At 35.4% G+C, this 18,043-nt stretch overlaps 1 protein-coding gene across 5 annotated transcripts in view; it reads right to left on the bottom strand.

Annotated features, from left to right (window-relative positions):
• The window catches only part of LOC120628486 (fasciclin-3), a 200,698-nt gene extending 183,517 nt beyond the window's left edge, over positions 1 to 17,181 (bottom strand). For all 5 annotated transcript variants that reach the window (XM_039896879.1, XM_039896880.1, XM_039896881.1 and 2 more), the window contains exon 1: positions 16,971 to 17,181. The gene's annotated coding sequence lies outside the window, so the exon portion shown is untranslated. The remainder of the gene's footprint in view (positions 1 to 16,970) is intronic.
• Positions 17,182 to 18,043: the final 862 nt, after the last annotated feature.

Here is an 18,043-nt window from a genome sequence, read left to right as displayed (position 1 = left end):
ATCCGTCTTCCTCGCCATTTGTGTATTGAACAGTATAATATTAGACAGGGAAATTTTCAGCTAAACCTGTGCAGACCAAACATGAAAGATCCAGGTACCTACAACCAAACAGTAAGTATCCACAGATTTATTTGGTGGAATTTATACCAAAACCTTCAGTATAACAGAAAACGCTTTTCATTGGGGCTGACTGACAGTTCTCTCAACTGCCAAGTTTGTCTAGTAGTATGCATGTGCGACTACAGGTCTCAAGGTCCTTGAAGATCAGGCCATGAGTTGTTACCACTCAAATCTATTGATTGTCTATCTATACCATCGATCAACGGATTAGTGTAAGTAAATTTGGATAGATAGATAGAAATCTTTATTGCACATACAGATCAAGAGACAAGCGAAGAGCGCGATAGTTCGGCGCGGCGCCGTTCGGCTGGTTGCTACCAGAGTCTACCTGCCATAGTAACGTAGTGCTTTAGTAACGTAGACAAAGAGTATATACATTTATTGAGCAAAAGTTAAAACATTGTATTTATATCCTCATTGCTATAAAGTTTTAATTATTTTGTATACTTCATTTCGGAATAGTCGAGAAAATTTTAAAAGAGATATTTATTGTAACGCAAGCCCGGCTTTTCGGCTTGTATGGTAGTACCGCCACTGATGACCACATCAATCGATCGATGTTATTGATCGACGATCGATCGATTGGTATGACATATAGATTCTCGCAAAGCTCAATCTAGAAACTGTAATTAGAGATGAGATATCTGTGAACTTCATACGTACGTGTTATAAAAACCCGTATTGGAGCAGTGTTTTTTGGTTTTGTATTGTTGCTCGTTTATTGCATACCCCGATTGGAAACCTGTGCACGCCCTTGATCACTTATCCATCGGGTCCTTTCTAAAACATTCCTTTTGAATCTTGACATTTTTTTCATAACGACAGTGCTGCTATATATATATATCAAAACATCCTAAGAATTTCTGTAACATTCCCACAGTCTTTTTATTTAATACGAAACCCCAAAAATACTGTTAACCTAACTTCTCTACGTGCAGCCAAGCAACATCTCTACGTAGGTACGTGTTAGTAAATAATTAAGTATTTAATTAGGTATATTTACTATTGTTCCTATAGGCATTAATCAATAGAATCCCTTAATAACTAATCTTGATCACACAAAGCGTGTATTATGTAAAGGAGAAAAACTATAAACAATGAGGCACGATACCCACCATGCGAATGTTTCTTTATACTTCACGACAACGACTATTTTGCGTAACTAAAATTCAATTAAACTCACAAAAGAAGAACAACGGTACCTATTTAATGAACCTGTATCCTTACCTGAAATCCGCACCCTCGTGATCGCAGATCAGTTTTTAAATATTGAATAACCTAATATACAAGAGCTTCTGAATCTGGATCTTCTAAATAAACGTAGTATAACTTCTGAATAATTATAGTGTTTTGGTTTTGAAATATTTCAACTGAGAGTACCTTTTAAATAACTTTTACCGACCGACGTTTATGGCACGTTTATTTGTAAGTGTGTATCTTAAAGTTCAAGTTGGCATATTTTTGAAACGATAAAAATTGATGTACTACTGAAATATCATAATTTTTTGATCCTCGAAAGCGACTTTACGATTGCGAGCATGCAAGTATACTAATGGTATTGATGATAATAAATAAATATATACGCATTTAAATGACTTATGAGAATACGTGTGTCTTATGAGTGAAGCGTCTACTATGTTATTCGATTTCGTTATTTTTTATTGAAAAAATTTATAATCTTACTATGCTTAATGAAGTTTAGTATATTTTCTCAATAGTGTTATAACGTCGTTTCATGAAATCGTACCGTCGTATCGTTTAGGAATTTCATCGTGCAATGTAAATTTTCTTCACAATATACTTCAACAATAGATTTCTCATGCTTGTAAATATAATTATGTTAGAAAGTGATTGTATAAATGTTAAGACATGGTGTTACATGAAGATATTGAAAGTGATTGGGATAACTTATCGTGAGAAAGTAATTGGAAAACTTATTTTGGTATAATAAAGAGACACGTCAAGTTTGAGTTCAATGGAGTTTGCTTTTATCAATAAATCGATATAATATTGTAGCATCATCACTGTCTGGAGAATGCTGTGGGATATTTATAGGCTGAGGCCTGGACCCAGGCTTTCTCAAAAGAACTTTAACCTGGGCGGATGAACTAAAATATTTCGACTAAAAAACATTTAAATATTGACCTGATCTGGTGATCTTATAGTCTGATGAGTCCAAGACCTCATGATCCAAACTAATAATAAAATAAGAGATTTTTTTTTTTTTTGGGTATTAAATAAAAATATAAAAATTAATAAATCAATCAATATACTACGACAATACACACATTGCCATCTAGCCCCAAAGTAAGCGTAGCTTGTGAGATAACTGATGAATATATTACATAAATACTTATAATATACAGAATACAGATAAACACCCAGACACTGAAAAGACATTAATGTTCATCACACCAACATTTTGCAGTTGTGGGAATCGAATCCACGGCCCTGAATTCAGAAAGCAGGGTAGCTGACCGCTACGCCAATCGGCCGTCACTCTTTTGTGCACCTGATAGCCAATTCTTGGTTCTAGGCATCACGCTACTACGCTCAGGAGCCAAGCAAACGAAATAACAACGCGGGCGGACTATGTGACTCGGTGGGTCGGGGTATATTGTGTAGCATAGCGAAAGTTTATAAAAATTAACTTTTCAGAAGTTATACGCGGCTTAAGTCGCGGGGAACCGCTATGTAGTGTATCACATATCCGTCAGAGAACTTACACTACATATGATCTCTGATGATACAATTAGGTGCCTAATGCTTACAGTAAGATTGGGTATTTTTTAAAGTAATAATCGGCGGACTAAACTTATGGTAGATGGATAACGCCGCTATAAACAGAGAGATGCAACGAACACGTCGTAAAAATGCCGCCCTGTGTCCATAAACCTGAGGCGTGTGTTTTAAGCCTCAAGTGTAATTACTACTAAATATATACACACAGATTATATACACAGGGATGCCGAGATAGCAATTTAAAAAGTTTTTATAAATTATTATTCATACAATGTTTAGTAAAGCTTTCATTTCATAGCAGTCTGTGCACAATTCTGCAACGTCGGGGTTAATTTATCAAAAAACAAAATAAGGAAAAAAAAGCGGATAAAAATCTCTCCAGAGACTAATACATTAGGCATGACGCATCGCACAATAAGCTTAGGACGTGTTCACACAGAGCTTCGCCAGGCGTCACGATGCGTCACATCAAAATTCAGGACAAGTCTGCATAGAGGCTAAATAATTTGTTATACATATGAGATAATTTGACAAGCTGTACTGACGACGAGTTCGGTTGACGGAGAGATCTGTTCTCTCCTTTTTTTGTCTTTTGTGCTGCAATTATTTCTAATACTGGCCAGAAAATCAGACTGAAAGCGTGAATGTGAGCGATCCTTCCGAATTAAATTGCGTGCGCAAAAGAATCAGAGAATCACGGATCATTTTTATTTTGTAAAAATAATTTTATCGTTATTTATAACCCATTTATGCGCAAAAGAATCAGAGAATCACGGATAATTTTTATTTTGTAAAAATAATTTTATCGTTATTTAAACCCATTTACTACAGAGTAACTATTGCGTGCGCAGAAGAACCAGAGAATCACGGATAATTTTAATTTTGTAAAAATAATTTTATCGTTATTTAAACCCATTTACTACAGAGTGACTATTGCGTGCGCAGAAGAATCAGATAATCACGGATAATTTCTATTTAGTAAAAATAATTTTATCGTTATTTAAACCCATTTACTACAGAGTACTTAGTCGTACGCCACGGTGGCCAAGTGCGGATTGGTTGACTTCACACGCCTTTAAGAAGATTATTATGGTAGAACCTCCAAGCAGATTTCCTCACGATGCAAATCCCTAGGCAAGTTATATTGAATTGAACTCCGATAAGTAAGAGATGATTGCTGAGGTGCGATCACGGTATAATAATTTTTAAATAAACATTATTTTAATTTGATTCCGCTATTAATTAAACATTAAAAATCCGAGTTTTTAAAATAAAATATCATCTTCACATTTAACATGAAAAGCAGCAAGCATTTTAGACACCGCGGGGACATTTAATTAAGATTTAGTTGGGAATATTTTGGGCAAAATATCACGAGCACTGCACAAAAAGCATTTCACATTAGTTTCAAAACATACAGAACAAAGACAAATTATAATTAGAAATAGTAACCAGCAAGACAAGGCATCCAACTTTGGAGACGCTGTTTTCCATCTCTTGCCTGTGAAGCTTCAAAAACTACGGCAGCTTTTTGCCACCGTGTGTTTGTAATGACGTGATAATGACAGACAAGTTACAGAAAACGAGAAGCACAGTTTTTTTGTTTTTTAATTCGGTATTTTTTGTTTAAAACAACCTCCGTTGGTGTGGAGTAGTGGCTAGCATCCGTTGATAGTAGGATGCTAGTGCTACATTCAACTATGAATTCGTCTCTCGGGTCGGATAAAAGTGGTTTAGATAGATAGATAGATAAAGTCTTTATTGCACAAATTAAAAGCAAACAAGAAATAACAAAACAATAAAAAATATATATATATATAAGATGCGCAAAGGCGGTATTATCGCTTTAAGCGATCTCCTCCAGACAACCCTTTATGGTAGAGAATTAGGTTAGGGAAAACGGGATAGTGCAACCAGTGATACAATTAAGTTAAATACATATAATTATAATATATACTACATATGAATATATATATATATATATAAACATACAAAAGAACAAACATACACTAAATCATTTTAGATAAATGAAATTCTTTTAGTCGATTTTTAAATATGTTTACTGTCTGTGACTGTCTTATATCTCTCGGCAATTCATTCCACAGATTTACCACTTTTACAGTAAATGAGTTACCATACGCCATCGTACGACTGGCAGGAACGTGCAACCTGGTGGTTTAGTATCGGATTATATTTTTAAAGCGGTGTATGCAATGAGGCCAGATCAGAATACAGTTGGCACCACCCCCACTCTTCCCGCGGGTATCGTACGAGGCGACTAAGGGAATATAACGGGGAATGGGCAGCAGCGTCCTCTGTGCTACTACTACTACCTAATGCGATCACCAATCCGTCGTCCCAAAGCAGTCATAATGGACAGAATCTCTCATTGGAAAAGGCTTTCAGTCCAGCGGTGGACTATTGTAGGCTACGACAAATATATACTACGACAATACCCACATCGCCATCTAGCCCCAAAATAAAGCGTAGCTTGTGTTATAGGTTCTGAGCTGAATGCTAAATATTTTCATAAATAATATACATAAATACTTAAAATATGCAGATAAACACTCAGACACTGAAAAATATTGTTGTTCATCACACACGAGCCAATCGGCCGTCTCTTAGCCTATGTTGGTTGTTAACGACAAGTAAGTTTCAATATCAGCCCGGAGTAATGCTGTAAACGATGCAAAGATACCTCCCGGTGTCTTGGTCGTTTATCACAAGATTTATTCCAAAACTGGGATAGCTAGAGAGTTTAAATTTTCTGTGTGTATTTCAATATTTAAGTTCTTTAATATCACTTTCAGATTTGTTTCATCAAAAAGGGTTATTCGAGTCTACCGGTGATCCTAGAGCGGGCAGTTACCTTGACCAAAGAATTAGTTTGGCCATCCAAAAGGGCAATGCTGCCAGCATCCTAATAACTGTGCCTCGCTGCGGTGGTTTCGAAGATTTTAGGTTATATTTATAAAACAAATGAGTGTGTATTTCTATAATAACAAACAATAAAAATAACATAATTTTAAACAAACAAGGGTGTTTTGTTCGTTCTTAGTGACGGCAAGACTCTCTAACATTATTATTGACATTATAACCAATTCTAATAAAGGCGAGTTATGTACAGTACTTTTGAAAAGCAGGTGATTAATTTAAATCTTGATAAAGAAATTATGTTTTTTTTTAATGGCATATGTTTGTCAGTAATAAAATTATTAAGATTGTGTTAAACGACTAAGACACCGGGAGGTATCGTTGCATCGTTCGAGTCCATGTAGGACTGCGGTGCATCGATAATACAGTCGTATTTATATCAAAATACCCACCAACTCAATGTCATGAACATTGATTGTTAATCAAAGTTTAATTGTTTACCCACTTTATAAATTTACTGTAACAATTGTCATCATAATTATTATTTATTAAGTTATATTATGACAATGACTGATTTTATAAAATTAAAAAAGATGATGTGTTAGATAATTTTTTTTTTTTTACTTATATTAGAAGTAGTAGAGCTCGTCCGGGGAAGTAGGTACTATCGCCATGCTTATTTCTGCCGCTAAGCAGCAGTTTTGCAATGCTCCGGTCTGAAGGGCGCGGTTGCCGGTGTAATTAAAGGCACATGAGGCTTATTAACACATACGTCTCAAATTGAAGGGCAAATGGCGGAAAGTTGCAGGACGTGCCTCTGTCATGCCCTGTGAAGTATTGCTCTGTTTATAGGCAATTTCCCGCTACCAATTATTATAAAAAAAAATCATTTTTACAAATATGAAATTAATTTAATAGTTTACAAGAAATAATTAAAATAATATCAATTTCATTGCCCGCGAATGTTCATGAATATTAAGAATGGTATACTGCTATGAATACCTTTGCATTAGAGATACACTTAAGCCTTCTTGAGAGACTCAGACGGTGCAAAGATACATCCTTGTCTTAATCGTTATCACGAGTACGATATAATGCGTTAGTAACTACTAATTATTTTTCCATAGTTACCTTTATTGTAGTATAATAATGAATACGCACCCTTGTGTCTTTGTTTACGCAACCGGTCAAGGTGTGCATTTCCGGTTTCCGTCCTTCGACGTCTAACGCCTTGAGGCTTAACAAAAGCTTCAAGGGGCAATTCACGTTGACGCAACGTTTTCATAGTAGAAGCGTATTTATAGGACAGTCAAAAATGTATTATATTAACTTGTACATCCACAACTTATAGCAGAAAAAAACCGTGCTAATGTGAATCGATCCTAAAGATTCATCATCATCATCATTTCAACCAATGGACGTCCACAGCTGGACACAGGTCTTTTGTAGGGAGTTCCACAATACACGACACTGGGCCGCTTGCCTCCAGCGGCTCCCAGCGACTCGCCTGATGTCATCTGTCCACCGCGTTGGGGGCCGACCTACGCTGCGTTTACTAGTGCGGGGTCGCCATTCCAGCACCTTAAGACCCCAACGTCAATCGGTTCTCCGAGCTATGTGCCTCCTGTATTCTAAGGATTATAAAACTTTAATTCATTTTCGTTTAACTAAAAAGATATGACAAACGAAAGTGAACATTTAAGTGAGCTAAACATCAAACTTTAACTAGAGCGTTTTAACAACAAGTATGTCGTAATTAAACTAAAAATGTATACAGCGATATTACGAAATGTAAAAATCTTAATAATTAAATGATAGTGAAATATCTAGAGCGGTGATAGCCTAGTGGTTCAGGCCATCGGCTTTCCGTTCGTGGAGACCGTGTTCGCGCCCCGGCTGACTTTTCAGAGTTATGTACGTTTTTAATATAAGCAATCTAAATATCACTTGCTTCATCGGTGAAGGAAACCATCGTAACGAAACCTGCATGCCTGAGTGTTATCAAAGGTGTGTTGAGTCCACCAGTCCGCACTTGGCGTGGTAGACTATTAAGACGGGAGCATTTGCGATACACTTCAGTCTTGTGAGAGACCCAGACGGCGCAAAGGTACCGGTGTATCGGTCGTTATCACTAAGTTTGTTACTTACAAACATGTTGACTCCGATAAATCATCAACGCATCCCACACGCGAAATATTTGAGAGCTATTTTTGTTTGCAAACATATGTACCTACTTGAGTTTTAGAACGTCTTGGGGGAGTTCAATGACTCTTTTATTATTATTATCAACTGGCTATGCCCCGAGTTTTCACCGACAGAATGAAGCCCGTAGCTTTGCTCAATAAACGGGTTATCTAACGCAAAAAAACATTTTCTCAAGTCGGACCGGAAGGCAGTATCTCATATTGACACGTTGAACATGTTTTAAAGTTGGGCATAAGGACGACTGAACCCACTCGAATATTAAAAAGTAAGAAAGCCAATATTATTTTTAATTGGCTTTAAACAATAATTTTTGGTTTTTAACTGCGAATTAAGATTTGTTAGTAATTTAAGGATCACTGCCGGGAATCGAACCCGGGACCAACTACTTAAATTAACAGCGCCCACCGCTGCGCCAGGACGGTCGTCAAAACATTCTTTAAAAGTTTCTTAGACACCATGCATAAAGACAGACACCAAGAGATATCGCAGTCTATAGTCTATGTATCAACTAACTGTAGTGGAAAAAAACTATGGAGGGTAGAGGTAAGGAGAGTCATCTGTGCATATGAAAAAGTGTCGTCAAAATGTATTAAATTAGGATGGCGCCACATTTGCATCAGGGTTACTCTTAAAAGAAGCGCCAAATATAAATATTGTTAGAGTAGGCTTGAAAAATAAACAAGGAAGTATGGAGATACAAGGAAGTAAGGTTATATTTACCACAATATTTTGTACAACGTAAGTTGTTGAAATTCTCAATAATTAACTACTTTAGTCGATAATGACATTAAATTTTTTAACTCGGCATACTTCAATTCATCTACGATCGCTACATTCATACCATACCCTGTGCATCCACCAGCGCCATTGTGGAGGATTTTTTAACTGTTATTTAGCGCAACAACTGGACACTTTTTCAACTTTTCTCCCATATAAGATGACTCTCCTTACCTCTACCCTCCATAAAAAAAACAAACATTTCAAAAATACGCTTTGAATTCAGAACCTCGAAGTGCAATTTAAGTGACTAACATTTTTATTTTTTCTCTATAGATCCTAGCAACTCGTATCGAATGCATGAAATACGTTTTATTTTTGTGTAGCTAGGCGGCTAGGCTGCAGTATTGCGTCCATCGACACCTGTCTAAACGATAAACAAATAACGAGAATAAACGAACGGCGGCTTTGTCAACTGAAAATTTAAAGAGGTCTACGCCACACAAATGCAGTGCAAAAAATCGGTAGACTGCGTTTAAGGCTGCAGGTAGACTGCCCGTTAGTGTCATTTATCATTCCACTATCTATTTAATCTTTTATCATCATTAAACTGACAACCGATTAGCGCCGTGGGCACTTAACCCTGCTTTCTGAGACCAAGGTTCGATTCCCATAACTGGAGAATGTTTGTGTGATTAAAATGAATGTTTTAAGTGTGTGGGTGTTTATATATGAACAAAAACGTGAAAATGAAAACCGAAATAATACTTCGCAGGCTTTAAAGTAAACCTAATAGTTTATGATTAAACCACTGCCACTTTACTGAAAGAAATCAAATAAAACCCTAAAGCAAAATTGTGTCATAACAAACAAACAAACCCTAAAGTAAAAAATCATGTGACTCCTGTCACATGATTTTAAATAACCTTAACAATTGTCCATTGTAAAGTCAACATCTCCTGAGGATGCTCCGGTTTCGGAGCGAAACGTGCGTAGAGGGTATATTGGCGAAGATCTGTTTGGTGTGGAGTATAAGGATTGAAGAAATTATAAATTACACCACACAGATTCTCCTGCTTTTCGCGGAGTATAGCAAATTAAGCTTTATTTTGATAATGACTCCTGTCACTTTATTAGGTACGCGCTGTTCTATGCACGTATCGGTCTTTTATCTTCAATAGAGTCATAAGTAAACACTTAAAATGTTTTGCATTCGTTTTATATGAAAAATAAATATGCTTCCTTTTATTTCGTAATTCTGTTACACGTAGTATATATATATATATATATATATATATATATATATATATGCCAGTTGATATTGTTTTTGTAAAATATTCATCTCATTTAATATTTACTTAACTTATTTAATGAATAAAATGTGTGTGTTTGTTACTTATGTTCGACTCTACCTATCTTTGCGAAATTTTACAGGTACCTTTCATCTAGAATATAAGATTTTTGTCGAATCGAACGGTTCCCGTAGCTTTAAAAAACCTAATTAAATGCCGACATAGATGCGAGCAACACCTAGCATATCCAACGCTTTTCTGCGGCTTTCACTCTGGTTCGAATATCGAAATAAAAATATGTATTAAATACAGAATATCTTATGCAAAAACACTCTTATTGTACGGAAATTAAACAACGGAAAATGCTAAAACACACACATAGAAATAGAAAAATCTCTTACCAACAATTTATATAAAGTCACGTACAAATACCTATAAAATGAAATAATCAGGTCGGTATATATATATATATATACCTAACTTCAAAGTTTTAGAAAATTAATTGCAAGTACCTACTTAGTAGGTACAAAGCTCTTAGTACAGAATAAAAATTCAAAAAATTCAAAATTCATTTATTTCAAGTAGGCCTAATATAAGCACTTTTGAAACGTCAAGTCTGTCTGTGTAGTGACTCTACCACCGGTTCGGAAGGCAGATTCTACCGAGAAGAAGCCGGCAAGAAACTCAGCAGTTGCTCTTTTCCAACATTAACAATTTACATTTTACATTTTAAAATTCATTTTTCTATCTTGTGAGAGATTAAAGCGGAGCCGGATGCTTATAGCCGAATATAAGTATTTATATAACTATGTATATATATACCCATAACTAACCCTGTTATGTAGCATTCTTGGTAGTTAGGTACCTCGCATTCATTCAACGCAAACATGTTTTAAATAATAATTAGATTCGTGATAGTAAATGAAGATAGAAAGTAGGTACCTACTAGCTTAAATATAAACTATAGGTAGGTAGGTGGAGTACTTACACGATTTTATGATTTTTATTTATGTGATCGTGTCCCGCTTTTCAGAGACATCATGTGTTGAAATAAACCGCTTATGGCAATTAAAACGGAGCGAATTTTATGATTACGATTCACGGTAAAATGTACCTACCTACCAACCACAAAGTTGCACGTATTGGTCAGTGGGCCAGTAAAACTTCAATGAACAGCTATTTATATGATTTAGATACACACTTTTTCAGTTAGATTCAAACATTATGACTTCTCGTACTTTTAGTTTTGATGCGCAGAATTCAACATTCGGTATCAGCAAATCACACGGTAAAGTAGGCTACCTGCGCGAAGCTTCAATCGCAGCTAACTTCCGCGACGACGTAAAGTTTGAATCGGACTCTACTTGATGCCAGAGTGCAGTGTGAGATTTTATACCTCCTGTTATTCATTCGAGGTCGCGATAGTTGAAAAACATTTATATGGCATCGTCAGAGCACCATCTAGTGACAATAATATTTTATACTGGAAAATCGAACTGTCAAGAGATGGCGTTCTTTCGATACAATATAAATCGTAGTTAACTTACTCGCGTTCGAATAAGTAAAACGTAGGTAGGAAATCTCAAACTTGGCACTCTGAAGCAGAGTTTTTAAAAGGCATAACTTCGTACCCAGTTGAGTGGCATGATTATCGATCAAAACCCACGAATTATGTAGAAAAAAAAATCTCTCCTTTTTTGATATTAAAAACTAATAAGGTAACTAATACAAATTGAGTACATTACTTGAGGTTATTTGGGCAGGTAGATCGCTCGTAGTTATTTATTCTTGAGAGGAAAATTTAAGAATACGGTGTCCTTCACAGAACATAATGCCATCGGGAGTTGAGGGTAAAGAACATTTTCAGTAAGGCAACACAAAACGTAGTCCCACAGGCCAGTTTTTTTTTCTTTTTTAATCTACGTCAGTCGACATATCTCAGCCTTTTCGGAGGCGGAAAATTTAAATGCCTTCTTGTCGTAGGTACCTCCCTTCGGACTCAAGTTAGGAACGCGGACTGCAAACCAAATTATCATGTTTTGCAAACACAAAGAGAAGGAAAAATGTAAAGATGTTTAAAAAGTAAGACTTATTGTTGGTTCAATGTTTTAGACAACATTTGGTGAAAGTAATTCTTTCACCATATGTTGTCTAAAACATTTTGTTTTAGTTGCTCAGAAAGCCTCGGTTCTAAGTAGAATTTTGGCAATTTTTTTTAATTAGCTGATTGTACCTAGCATTTGAATACTTATTATCCCTTGCAATTTGATGGTAAAGCGAAGTAAATCCGATCAAATAGTTCCCAAGCACACTCTTCGAATTTAATCATCCACAGACAGATATCCTTGCGACGATGATCCAAAATTTTAAGTTTTTCATTTAGATCGTTTCATGTTGTTTTCGGTTTGTTTTGTTAAATTGTTACTGGTCATCGCCCGCTTATTTATCTATTTCGTGATGCGTTTCTCGGTGTACCTACAATAAAGTAGTACAGAAAGAAAGTACTTCGATATGATAGTTAGTCGTTAAGATTTTGCGACCTAGGTAGCTGACCTTTTCCAAGAATATAAATAATAATACGATTTGGTCGTAGGTACACGAATCTCTAAACGCAAATAATTTTAAGTATGACGACATACGAAACTTTTGAAAATGATAGCACAAATTTGACTTGTACAAAAACAATCTGTGAATTATATACCTATAGTAAAAAATATTCAGATGAAAACCGAACCCACGCCCCTTTACCTGCTGCAGCCAGAAAACTACCTGCTGCAGCCAGAAAACTACCTGCTCCTTCAAACGTATCTATAAATTTAATAGGAATAAATTTACACGTGAGAAATGAATGAATCGTCCGAAAAAGTATGCTTAAAAACTGGTTTAGTAAGTACCTATTTCATATTATGATCACATTTGATGACTCAAAAAGATCACGATAATGTCTTGATTATTCATCAAACATAATTCAATATGCGTGCAGAAATCGATTTCTATGGAGACAAGTCGTTATTATTCGTAATGAAAAATTTAATTCTTCCAGAACTTGAAGTGGTGAAGAAATGTGGCATGCACATTCCGGACAGAGGAAAATTTGTAGTTTTGTTTAAGAAATCACTATTCGGAAACGGAGTTTTTATTTACTTATGTGTATATTATAAGACTGGTCGGTGCAGTACGATCGTCTATTCTTGTGGGAGTGAATAATTTATCAAATCGGTAACAACCAAACACTTCTGTTGTGGCGCTTGATTGGTAATGTGCGGCGGCCTGGTACAGATGACTAACTGTCGCTTTTCAGTATCAGGGTAACGAACTGCCATACCAGGAGGCTTACTACCTACCATGAAAGTATAAATTTAACTGGCGTTGTGTTTCAAAATTATAATGAATATTTTTAAGACGTCAAGTAGGGTCATTTCGCCTGTTTGCGTCCACTTAGTGGAGTTGTTAGGTTTGAACGTGAAAAAAAAAATGTCCGTGCGGTATTTTTTAATCAAATATGGTTGTAATGTAGTCCCTATATAGTCTTGTTAAGTTTAATGCACAGTTTTGGACAACGCATCTGATGTTTTATTCTACACAGGTACAAATAGCTGAAACAGGCGATTTTCCCATTTTGCGTCCACAAAATCCAGATTGCGTCCGCCTGTGGACCAATTGGCGTCCACCTGTTTAGAAATAATTAGGAAGGGAAATAGGAAATAAAAAGGGAAGCTTGTGATTTTAATCAAAACATTTATTTAATACCTAATTGCTGATATCATAAAAGTTAACATAAATTGCACTTCAGGATATTTTTTTTTTCTCCTCCAACTAACTCCATTAATAGATTCACTATTATTTCGAATATCACGTCGATGGCTTTATACGATTCTATTTTACAAAGCCTTTAAAATTGGCCAAGTGCGAATCGGACTCGCGCGTTCCGTGTTTTATTTTATTTTTTAATATTTATTGTTATAGCGGCAATAGAAATACATCATCCATGAAAATTTCAACTGTCTTACTATCACGTCAAGTCAAGTCAAATATATCTTTATTCAAATAGGCACATAGATGGCACTTTTGATGCGTTATTATATACAAAATGTGTACATAGCAGTGAGTAGTGATGGCGATAACTACAATCGTAAACTTAAAACTAAAGCTACGAGGGTTCCAATCGCGCCCTGGTCTAAGAAGAAGCCCACAACAAACTTAGCCGGGTGTTCTTTTTGTTATCACCATCTCACATTGTCATTAGAAAATATTTAAGAAGCAACCTGGTTAGAGCAATTGTTTACACCCAAGCTTTTTTATCGTTTACGTAATCCTTTATACTATAATAGGACTTTTCTATAAGCTTTCGCTTAATACAAACTTTGAACTTCTTTAGTGACATCCCCAAGATATCAACCGGTAATTTATTGTAAAATTGTATACAATTTCCTTTAAATGAATTTCTTATTTTGTGTAGTCTAGTGTACTGCACTGCAAGTTTATTTTTGCTTCTAACGTTCAAATTATTGCAGTCACATTTTCTTTTAAATTTTGATATATTTTTGTGAACATACATTAAATTTTCAAATATGTATTGGCTATAGAGTGTCATTATTTTAACATCTTTAAATTTATCTTTCAATGACTCTCTCGGACCCATTTTATAGATCGCACGAACAGCCTTCTTCTGCAGCACGAAAATAGTGCCAATATCAGCAGCATTACCCCATAGTAAAATTCCATATGACATAATGCTGTGAAAGTAACTAAAATAGACTAGCCTAGCAGTTTCTATGTCTGTCAGGTGGCGTATCTTCTTTACTGCATAGGCAGCAGAACTAAGCCTGTTCGATAAATTATTTACATGAGGGCCCCATTGAAGTTTAGCATCTAACGTTATTCCTAGAAATACTGTTGTATCCACCGGGTTCAATTCCTCATTATTAAGTAGTATAGTGGTTTTTACATGTTTAACATTTGGTAATGTGAATTTTATGCACTTAGTTTTATTTTCACGATTAATGAGCTACAGCCTGGTGACAGACGAACAGCGAAGTCTTAGTACTGGGTTCCTGTTTTTACCCTTTGGGTAAGGAACCCTAAAAATGGAACAAAATTCAAATATTGGCAAATACATAAAATAATTTTCGTATAATAATTGTATATTTTTAGGTTAGGTAGGTTATAAAGAGTATGTTTAAATAAAATTATATAAATTTTACTCTATTATTTTCGTGTGATAAAAAGATGGACGCAAAATGTTATAGGGTTATGTAGGAAAACTGTGCGTCCAAGTCTGATTTTTGACATTCATTATCTTTTTTTATATTTCTAATAATATGGACGCAAATCGGCCATCATATTATGCATGTTAATGTTGTTAAACTTGATAGGAAGTTTATATTGTTTTTCCCATGTTATCGTATTTAATTAAACATCTTACTGAGAAATAGTTAGAGTAATCTGCGTCCACAGCGGACGCAAAGTGGTTTTTTTATAAATTTTATGTACCAGTTCGCGTCCACCTTATATAAAACTGTCAGTAGAAAAATATAAGCACAAACATCGTTATTCCTATAGTGCGGTTCACAATTAAGGTCTAGGGATAACTAAGTATTCTAAATTTCATATAAACACCTTAAATACTTACCGTGAAAAGTACAGCTGCTCACTATTTTTTTTACAACAGATTCGCGCGTCAGCACTTGTTGGTTGCACACGCAAGATTAGTTTATTTTTCATTAAATTTGGGTTGCACGCACAGATCTTTTGTTTGTGTGTAAGTACCTGTCATAGGTCCGAACATCAATAGAAGCGTTCTTGTTTAGATTGGTGTGTCGGTATTGTTATTTTTCACTGTTGTGAAACAGTGTACCGTCGTTTGGACGCGAATTGGGCGTCGGACGCGAAAAGGCGAAAATACCCTAACTACTTTACTGTCATTTCAAAGTAATACTGCTATAAGCGTAGTAGTAAGCCCCAGCCTCCTTTAAAAATATAAATTTACAGCTACAGTAAAACAATCATTTAATTTTTTTTGGGTCAAGAGGGTTTAGGCCATGGTCTACCACATAGGCTAAGTGCGGATCGGGAGTCTTCACACTAAGAACATTATGAAGACCTCTTAGGCGTATAGATTTCCTTGCGATGTTTTCCTTCACCGTTAAAACAAGTAAATTTCTTAAAATTAGAAACGCGCATACCTAACTCAAAAATTAGAGGCGCGTGATTGAATCGAACTGCGTTACCCCGAAAGGTAGCTCGAAGCTCTAACCACTAGGCTATAACCATATCACCGGTTATTCAATAAAATTATATCGTACCTAACTAGGTAATATACAGACGCAGTTCGAGATCTACATAGGTATATTCATGATTTATCTGATCTATCATTTGCGATTACCCATCATTTGTGTGGTAGAATGTTTTTCTTAATTCACGTTGTTCAAATCTTTATTCTTTTACAGGGGACGGAGCTATGAAAATATAACAGCAGGTTAAATGAGTTAATGATAAAACGTGTGGTAGGTACAAGATATAACTTTGCGCATCTGTATGAAAAGTCACTAGGTAGGTAGTGTACATTCGACAAAACCCATAGCACGCGAATATGGTGAAATAAAAGGATGCCTAATTTATTACATACAAGGTTAGATTCTTACTTATTTTATATTTCCAGCTTTAGGGATTTAAATTACTGACTAACTTAACTAAGCTACCTATGGCAGCAGTCTACATAAAGAGCGAAAGTCCGAAAACTTTATCTGATGAATGGCTGCCATACACAAAGCGGGGTCCGTTAACATTTGAAAGTAACTCACGAATGCAGGTAACTCAATAATATTGAATATAATATTATTGAGTGGGTACACGAATGGAATAATAAAACAAAGGAATAAGGAATCTAGACATCAGTATTTCTTAAAACAATGGGAGAATTTTAAAGCACGTTGCAATATTGCACAGGTTAAATAAGTAACTTCGGTGTTACGTTAGGTCAGATTATTATAAGATATCGAACTGATAAAAATATACCTTTATTATACAGAAGTTGCCCGATGAGTCACAGTGATACACTTTTTGAACCACAAAGTTGGTTTTGAACTTTGAAAAGAGTATTTTACGGTTGAACGCAGCACTGACCGCCTACGCCACACCTCAGAGCACTTTCAAACCGGTTTTGAACGGTAACGTAAAAGTAGTTGCGATCCGCGGTACCAAGCGACACACGCTACCCTCACGAATGTTGTCGTCACACTGGCGCGCTCTGAAAAAGGTTGCGCTGTGTTGCTAGTTCTGAGAGCAAACTTTGCCGGGAAAAGTATATGAGCTTGTGGGGAAATATATATTTTAATTTATAGGAATAGATATAGTCAGCGAGACACTAGAATTATTCTTATATATAATTTATACCAAATTCGATAATTCGATAATTTTTTAAATAGTATATATTTAAAAAAAACGTTTCTTTATTAAAGAAATCCCAATATCTTCGAAATCCTATCAGATTAGGTGTATTGGATCGATTCAAAGTTAAGTTGATACACCAAAATTTTATAGCGGAACTATGAATCAAAAGTATAATTCATGTTTTTAAATTCATATTTTGACCTAAAAGTAATTCATACATAAATGGCTTAAATATTAAAATCTTATCAAAATTTAGGTCAAAATATTATTTTCAATATATTATTGATTATTACATGCCCATAAAATTAACCGACAAAGCACCAATATTTTCGATGATGCCAACTCCAACACATAACTTTCATCGTGCGTTCGGTAGGTTTCGTGAACACTCGTCTTTGTTCGTAAACGCGCCACGGTTCATGGCGGGCAAAAACCCGACCCGATGGGTAGAAAACAAAAGTGGGCCATCTTTTGTTTTTAACTGAACAGTAACTTTTGTTGTACCAAAACTGGCACTTAATACATATCTCGAATCGAAATGATGTTTTTAATTGATAATATAAGTAAATAAGTAGAATAGCACGAACTGATCGCCGGTCGATCTTTTAAATCTCTAACTTAACGGTTTTTTATCCTTCCTTTTGCTTTATGTTATAGTATTTAAAATGTAGAAGGGAACTTGTCTTGTTTGAGTTCAA

Source organism: Pararge aegeria, chromosome 12, assembly GCF_905163445.1.
Source record: "Pararge aegeria chromosome 12, ilParAegt1.1, whole genome shotgun sequence".
NCBI lineage: Eukaryota > Metazoa > Arthropoda > Insecta > Lepidoptera > Nymphalidae > Pararge > Pararge aegeria.
This window is presented reverse-complemented; position numbering and strand designations above follow the sequence as displayed.